This window comes from Castor canadensis, chromosome 14 (genome assembly GCF_047511655.1).
Source record: "Castor canadensis chromosome 14, mCasCan1.hap1v2, whole genome shotgun sequence".
Lineage (NCBI taxonomy): Eukaryota > Metazoa > Chordata > Mammalia > Rodentia > Castoridae > Castor > Castor canadensis.
Genome location: NC_133399.1, coordinates 15,523,532 through 15,531,721, shown reverse-complemented (window position 1 = coordinate 15,531,721; position 8,190 = coordinate 15,523,532). Strand labels below are relative to the sequence as shown.

Sequence of the window (8,190 nt, the reverse complement as noted above, 5' to 3'; positions counted from 1 at the left end):
GGCTCCACAATCATTGTCCCTATACAATAGAGATTTCCTTGGTGGCCCATGTAATGTGTCATTGTCATACAGCACACAGTATCTCACCGTGGGACTTGTTTACTTGAACCAACCCTGAAGACACCTCTGTGTACCAGAATTCAAGGTTCACACTTGAAGTGTCAAGGATTTCTCACGTGTTTTCTAGGAACTTGCTTACTGGTGTTCATAACTTCTATTGCACAGATCTGGGTAATGTTGCTGATTTAGGGTATAAACATAAAAGCAAGCCTAGGAGATCTAGGAAGGAAGATGTCAAAACGCTGCAGAAGTGTTCTCTTCAGCAGAACATATGCTAAAATTGGAATGATTCAGAGATGAGCATGGCCCCTGTGCAAGGAGGACATGTAATTTAGTGAAGCGTTCCATATGTGAGAAAAGTACTAAACAATGCAGGTATCTGCCTATAAACGTGTCTATTTCCAATACTGTGACAAAAGGAACACCAGATAACAGTCCTTGCACAGAATATCAATGAACAAGCTTAATGACAATCAGCAAAAAGCAGTAGAAAAGTGTCTGTTCACATCAGTGTATCAGGGTGGTTAATAGAGTGGGGAGAAATTCAAGGGCATGGCAATCAAATGTTATACATGACATAGGACTGGGTTGTTGACCATCCTCATTCTCACTCTAGAGATGACCTGCTTTCAGCCTATTGGAAGTGTATTACTTTTTTTTCTTTTGGTAGGACTAGTGTTTGAACTCAGCTTGTGCTTGTAAAACAGGTGCTCTACACTTTGAGCCACACCTCCAGTCCATTTTGCTCTGGTTATTTTGGGGGTGAGGGGGCCTCTCAAATTATTTGCCTGCGCTGGCTTGAACTATGACACTCCTGATCTCAGCCTCCCAAGTAGCTAGGATTACAGGCATGATCCATGGGTGCCTGGATGTGTAAACCTTTCTTAATAGACTTTACTGTCACTTTCACTGGAAAAATGATTGGATTGTCATTTAAATAAACCAGTCATACTTGTGTCTTTTAGACAACAGAGAACATGTTGATTATAGTTTGAATGATAGGTCTGCATGACATTGAGGCATAATCAATTTAATCTGCAAGCACAGTCTGATTATTTTGGATGTAAGGAAATCTTTCAGTTTTTAAATGTATACTGAACTTTAAAAAGCCACACAAACCTATAGACATGCAAATAATGATATTTACACTGGGTAGCAGAGCACTGTACCAACCAGGATAAATTTTTTAAAATCTCTATAACTATTTCCTTAGAATATCAGCTAATATATAATCAACACAACTTCAATGAGTTGTAAATACATAAATAATCAATACATAAATTATTATAGTTGCTAATTTTTTGGCAGTATTGATGTTTGAACTCAGGGTCATGCATTCTACTTCTTGAACCATGCCTCCAGTCCTGTACTTGCAAATTTTAAGCCAAAATTCAGAAATCCAATTTTCAGAGTGATGGGTTTATTTATTTATATTTACTTTGTAGTGCTGGGGGTCAAATCCAGGGCCTTGTGCACACTGAGCTACATTGCCAGCTCATCTTGATGGAATCTTGTATAGTTAATAGTATTCAGCCTTTCGTTCTAGATATAGTTAGATACCTTATAAGACAGAGAATAAGTGGATTTTCAGGCAAACATACACCTTTTTCAAATGTTGAGCTTAAGGTAAGAGGCAGTGGTTCATCTGTAATCCTAGCTACTCAGGAGGAGAAGATCAGAGGGAATCATGGTTCAAAGCCAGCCCTGAGTAAATAGATCGCCAGAACCTATCTTGAAAATAAGCAACACCTAAAAGGGTTGGTGAAGTGGTTCAAGTGGTAGAGTGCCTGCCAGCAAGTGTGAGGCCCAGAGTTCAAACCCCAGTACCACAAAACAAACAAACAAAAAAACCGACCTTGTGTTAGGACATAAGAAAACTTTTAATTTCAAAGCAAAAGTATTATATAGATAGAAATGCTAAAAATCACAAATCTTAGGAAAGGAATAGCTGTTCAAATCTGATTTTTTTTCTCATTTTTTATTACGATACATTAACAGTACAAGGAGGTTTCATTGTGATAATTCTATACATGAGTACAGTGTACTTTGAACAAGTTCATAATATTCCCATAACCCTCCTCTCTCCATCCCCTTTCCCATATAGTATTTGATGGGTTTCATTATTCCACCTCTACATGAATGTATATATACACATGTACATATATATATGTGTGTGTGTGTTTATAAGTACTTTGATCATTTTTATACCCCCAGTCTTTCTCCCTTCCCCACTCTCTTCCTCCTGATTCCCCCGTCCCAGTCTCCCTTTTACACTCATGATTCCTACTCCCCATCATCATCATCAGTTTTGTGTCTAGATTCCGCACGAGTGAAAACATGACACTTGGCTCTTTGGGCTTGTCTTATCTCGCTCAAGATAATGACCTCCAGGTCCATCCATTTTCCTGCTAATAGCATAATTTCATTCTTCTTTACGATTGAATAATACTCCATTGTGTATATGTACCACATTTTCTTTATCCACTCATTGATTGCTGGGTCTGGAAGCTGATTCTAAAACATGGCTATTGTGAAGACAGCTGCAATAAACATGAAAGCTGACTTATACTCTTATATGTTGATTTACAGTCCTTCAGATATATATCCAAATGGTATAGAGATCCAGTTGTAACTTTTTTTGTGTGGTGTTAGGGTTTTAAGTCAGGGCCTATACCTTGAGCCACACTCCACCAGCCCTACTTTTTTTGTGATTTTTTTTTTGAGATAGGGTCTTTTGAATTGTATGACCAGGCTGGCTTTGAACCACGATCCCGATCTCTGCCTCTTGAGTAGCTAGGATTACAGGCATGAACCACTGGTGCCCAGCTGGTTGTAAATTTTTGATGAACTTCCATACTGATGTCCACAGTGGCTGCAATAATTTACATTCTCACCCACAGTGTTTGAGGGTTCTGTTTTTCCCTGCATCCTCACCAGCATTTGTTGATGTTTGTTTCTTAATGATAGCCATTCTGACTGGGGTGAGGTGGAATCTCAGTGTGGTTTTGATTTGCATTTCCTTTACGGCTAAGGATGCTGAAAATTTATTCATGTGTTTATTAACCATTTGTACTTCTGAGAACTATCTAATTCATTTGCCGTTTATTAAATGGATTATTTGTTATTTTGGTGTTTAACTTTTTGTTTTAGCTCTTTGTATATTCTGGATACTAATCCTATATCTGATGTGCAGCTGGCGAAGATTTTCTCCCATTCTGTGGGGTTTGTATGTTCTTCATGCAAAGTATATTATTATATAGGTATATTGTTTCAACAATAAATCATAAAATTAATTAACAATACGTAGAATTAACTGATAATTTAAGAAATTAACATTTTTTCCTAAAATAGTACTTTGAGGGAATATAAAGCTTTTTTTCTTTTTTTTGGTGATACTGGGGTTTGAACTCAAGACTTCATGCTTGCTAGGCAGACAGTCTACCACTTGAGCAACTCCATCAGTCCAGATTTCCATTTATGTATCAAAACATTTTATCAAGAAAATAATGCCAGATACTGGTGGCTTACATCTATAATCCTAGCTATGATCAAGGTCCGAGGCCCTGAGCAAATAGTTTAGGAGACTCTATCTCAAAATTACCCAACACACACAAAAAGGGCTGGCGGGTATGGTTCAAGTGGTAGAGTGACTGCCTAGCAAGCTCCAGGCCCTGAGTTCAAACCTTAGCACCGCCAAAGAAAATGTTTATGAAGCTGGGTGTCAGTGACTCACACTTGTATCCTAGCTACTTGGGAAGCTGAGAGCAGGAGGATTGAGGTTTGAGGAAAGCCTGGGCAAATAGTTCATGAGACCCCCATCTCTAAAATAACCAGAGTAAAATAGACTAAAGGTGTCCCTCATGTGGAAGAGTGCCTACTTTGCAAGCATGAAGCCGAGTTCAAACCCCAGTCCTACAAAAAAAAAAGGAGATTAAGGGGGATATAGATCTATTTCAGCTATGTATGCATGCAATATTGTAAAATGCAGGGTAAAAATTTCCTAGTCAAGGACAAATGTGTGTTAACACAGTGTTTATCATGACTGACAGGGGGTGGTTAATCTTATTAATGACAAGGGGCTCAGCATGAGAAAACCTATCATAGGCCTCATACTACCCACCAACAAAAAATATCTTGATTACTCCATTCTTGGAAAAAATGTGTTTTCTAAAATGTAATTTCTATTGAGTTTTAAAAGGCCTCTTTGGAACACAGAATAAAAAGGGACTTGCTTACCTAAGTACCAGGAAACTAGTACACAGCATGCTGAATGGAGAAACTTACATGCATTTTAGGATCAGGAAGAACCCAAGGACACTCACTGCTGTTTCTGCTCTTTTCACACTCACCTGTAAGCTGTGTGTTGTGCTATAAGAGAAGAAGAAAAAAAACTGCATAAATATTGGAAAGAAGAGACAACATCACTACCTACAAATGATGAGCCAAGATGGAATATATGAGTCAGTGACAGAGTGACAGATGCTGCAAAGACAGTGTCAACTGGCAAGAATCACAGTGTTTCTCAGGGTTTTGCACCAGCAATCATCAAACAAATGCATCATTTAGGAGTCATGCATGGTGGTGCACATCTATAATCTCAGAACTTGGAAGGCAGAGACAGGAAGAACACGAGTTCTAGGCCAGTTTGGGCTACATAGTAAGACACATTCTGGATGTCAATGAAGTACTTACTTTTCCAGTAATATTTGAAAAATTATTTTCTTCAATTAAAACAACATAATGGTGCCAGGTGCCAATTATCCTAGCTACTCAGGAGGCAGAGATGAGGAGGATCATGGTTTGAAACCAGCCCCTGACAGATAGTTCTCGAGACCCTATCCTGAAAAATACACAACCAAAAAAGGGTTGGGGGAGTTACTCTAGTGGTAGAGAACCTGCCTAGCAAGTGTGAGGCCCTCAGTTCAAACCTCAGTAGCTCCAGAAAACAATATTGGAACAGACTGAATGAAGATGCACATAGAGTTCTCTTCTTGATGGCACACATTAAACAAGTTTGCAAAAAACATTATAAGGACATTCATACAATGAGTGTGGCTCAAATAGTAGAGTGCCTGCCTAGGAAGCACAAAGCCCTGAATTCAAACCCCAGTGCTGCAAAAAACATTTTAAAAAGACAATCAGACCTGAATATATTTTTGAATAATGTATATGTTTTATTAAAATGTTATATTAATATTCATAAATTAAAATGTACGTACAACTAAATAAGTTTTTTTTAAGTATGTTAAAACTAGCTAAATCAACTTAAAAGTCTTTTAGGTTCCTCCACAGATACTGTGATGAGACCTAAGAGCAAAAATGTTTTGAGAGCTTTTTTTTTGCAGTGCTGCAGATCAAACCCAGGGCCTTGCTCATGCTAACTCAGTGCTCTACCACTGAGCTACATCCCCAGTCCCAAGAGCTATTCCTTTATGATTTGTGTTGCTATTAAGAATAACTTGCTTTTATGTAAAATATTTCCTTCCTCAGTGTCTATGTATCCCCAAATAATTCCAGCCTCTGTCCATTACCAGTTCCAAAGCCACACCCACATTTTTAGGTGTATGTTTTAATAACACCCCATTTTAGCTTTTCCCTTTTAATTCCTTAGTTTGCTTTGTGCCACTGTTACAGAAAACCTGACACTGGGAAATCTGTGAAAACCAGAAATTTATTTCCACACAGTTCTGGAAGCTGGGAAGTCCCAGATCATGGCACCGGTACCTGGTGAAAGTCTTCTTGCTGTGTCCTGTCCTGACAGAAGACAGATGGACAAGAAAGAGCAAACTCACTTTTTGCAAGCCCTTTGTAGAGTGGGATCAACCAACTCGAGGGCACATGGCCCTCATGATCTAAACACACCCAAAGGCCCACTTACCTGGTAATGCACAATCTTCCCACCCAACCCTGTGAGGCAGGAAGCTGACCAGTAAATGCCACACTACACTCCCAGTCTCTGGCTTCTGATAGGTTCACCTGATGGGAGGAGCCAACAGGAAACCAGCCAGTAGGACGAGAGATGTCAGTGTCTTCATGCAGTTGCCTGGCAGCCTGCTGCCCTCTACTCCAGGCCACAGCTCTGGCTGAATCTGCATTACAGTATAAGGCGCAGGTCCTACTGGGTAGTGAACTCTCTTCCAACTGCTTTTGAAGGGCTAATGATGAACGTTTATCTGCTGTGGCTTGGGCTCATCATGGACTGCACCTCACATGGGCTATCTGAAATTTCATCTGTAATTTTCTAAGTAGCTCCTTCATTAACTGTTTCCTCACTGTAGTTTTTTATGTGCTACACATTTCTCCTCTGAGCCCTGCCTAAAATAGAAATCTAACTCGGGAGGCAGAGATCAGGATGATCCAGGTTTGAAGCCAGCCCGGGCTAACAGTTTGCAGGAACCTATCTCAAAAAAACCTTTCACAAAACAAGGTTGCTGGAGTGGCTTAAGGAGTAGCCCCTGTGTTCAAACTCCAGTATCATAGGGGGAAAAAAATAGAAAGCTACTTGAGAATCAATGACAAGGGTGGGATGGAAAAGTGGAGGCTTTGAAGCCAATTCAAGTTCTACATGCAATGATATGGTTGAACTGAGCATGGTTGTACATGCCTGTAATTCGAGCACTTGGGAGACAGAAGCAGGAGGATCACAAGGGAGGCCAGCCTGTGCCACATAGCAAAAAACCAAGTGAAGTAGCTCAGTAGTAGAGCTATGCCTACCTAGCACGTGCACAGCCCTGGGTTGGACCCCCTCGGTGCACATAAGAGTGTATGGTTAATATAAGACATGAGGCTGGATGGGTGTCTAGCTCAAGTTGTATATCGCATTACCAAGGGCATGAGAGCCTCACACATTATCCTCACCGTTCCAGGGCTTGGGAGCTTCCAGTGGTTGGCTAACTTGGTTCCAGTGAAGGCTGTCTTCATAGCTTTCCAGTGGGAAGCATTTTGCTATGTCCTCACAGGTGACACAATCTCACTCACTCTCCTCTCCTTAGGAGTCTAACCACACTGCGAGGACCCATCCTCATGCATTCAGGAATCCCTTCACTGTTACACCCCAACCCCAAATTCCATCAAGTTTCATTGTAGGGCTTTATTTTGAAGTATAAATTGAGGGGAGAGGGAGGGACAACACTCAGTACACAGGAAGGGGGGACAGAAGGAAGTTCACAAAAGGGACATTAATCTCTGCTAAGATTTGACTATCAGTTAGCACATGAGGGCAAAGTTCAGCGAATGAGAGATGTGACAATTTAGAATGCCAGACAGAAAGAACACTGAGGGAGTAGTTTACTTCCATGAAGGAACAAACCCTGTGACCCTGAGTTCCACATGGTCAATCATTTTAATTATGTAAGCCAGGAAGGCAGTAGCAGTAAAATGTTTTACAAGTGCAATTTCAATGGAACTTACAATGGCAATTCTGCCGCGATTGAAATTATGTCTTGGGCACCTTTCTTTCCCTACACTAAATGTTCAGTAACTGTTGGGGATGGAAATGAGCACAACCAACGCTTGCAAAAATACGAGTCAGGGTCCAAGGATTGATCTTTCCTGGGAACTTCATTCAGGTAATTTTTTTTTAAACATTGTAAACTGTACTTTTTTGTATAACTGGCTTTGAACTCAGGGCCTTAGGCTTGCTAGGCAGGCACTCTACCACTTGAATCATTCTGCACCGTAGGTACAGTTCTTTAAAGGTAATCTAGTTTATGGGTAAGATACTCACATGTATTAAAATTATGAAGGAACAATCAAGAAAGACTATCTAAAAGCTTAGACGGTTGAGAATGCTGTACAAGGTTCCACTCTAGCTAACAGCTCTGTGCCTAATTAGGACATCTAACTTAAAAGTTATTTTGGAGCAACTGTTATCACCTAACAGCATGTGTGGTCACACCATCCAGAGGCACATACTTGCACATGATAAAGGGTTTATGGGGGGCTGGTTTTTCTCACCCATGGTCCCACTGCAGGAACCATCATCCTTATCGCCCCATCACTGACAGGTTGCCAGTCTTCATTGTGTACAATTGAGCTGCTCCCTTCTAACCATGATGCTAAAGAATTAAAATTACATCTGGGCACCAGCAGCTCACGCCTATAATCCTAGCTACTCAAGAGGCAGCGGTC

At 40.4% G+C, this 8,190-nt stretch overlaps 1 non-coding gene across 1 annotated transcript; it reads left to right on the top strand.

Moving 5' to 3' along the window:
- The first annotated feature begins 312 nt into the window (after positions 1-312).
- Positions 313-414, top strand: LOC141417012 (U6 spliceosomal RNA). Its single transcript, XR_012441646.1, has one exon. It is a non-coding gene; the product is annotated as a U6 spliceosomal RNA (small nuclear RNA).
- The last annotated feature ends 7,776 nt before the right edge of the window (positions 415-8,190 follow it).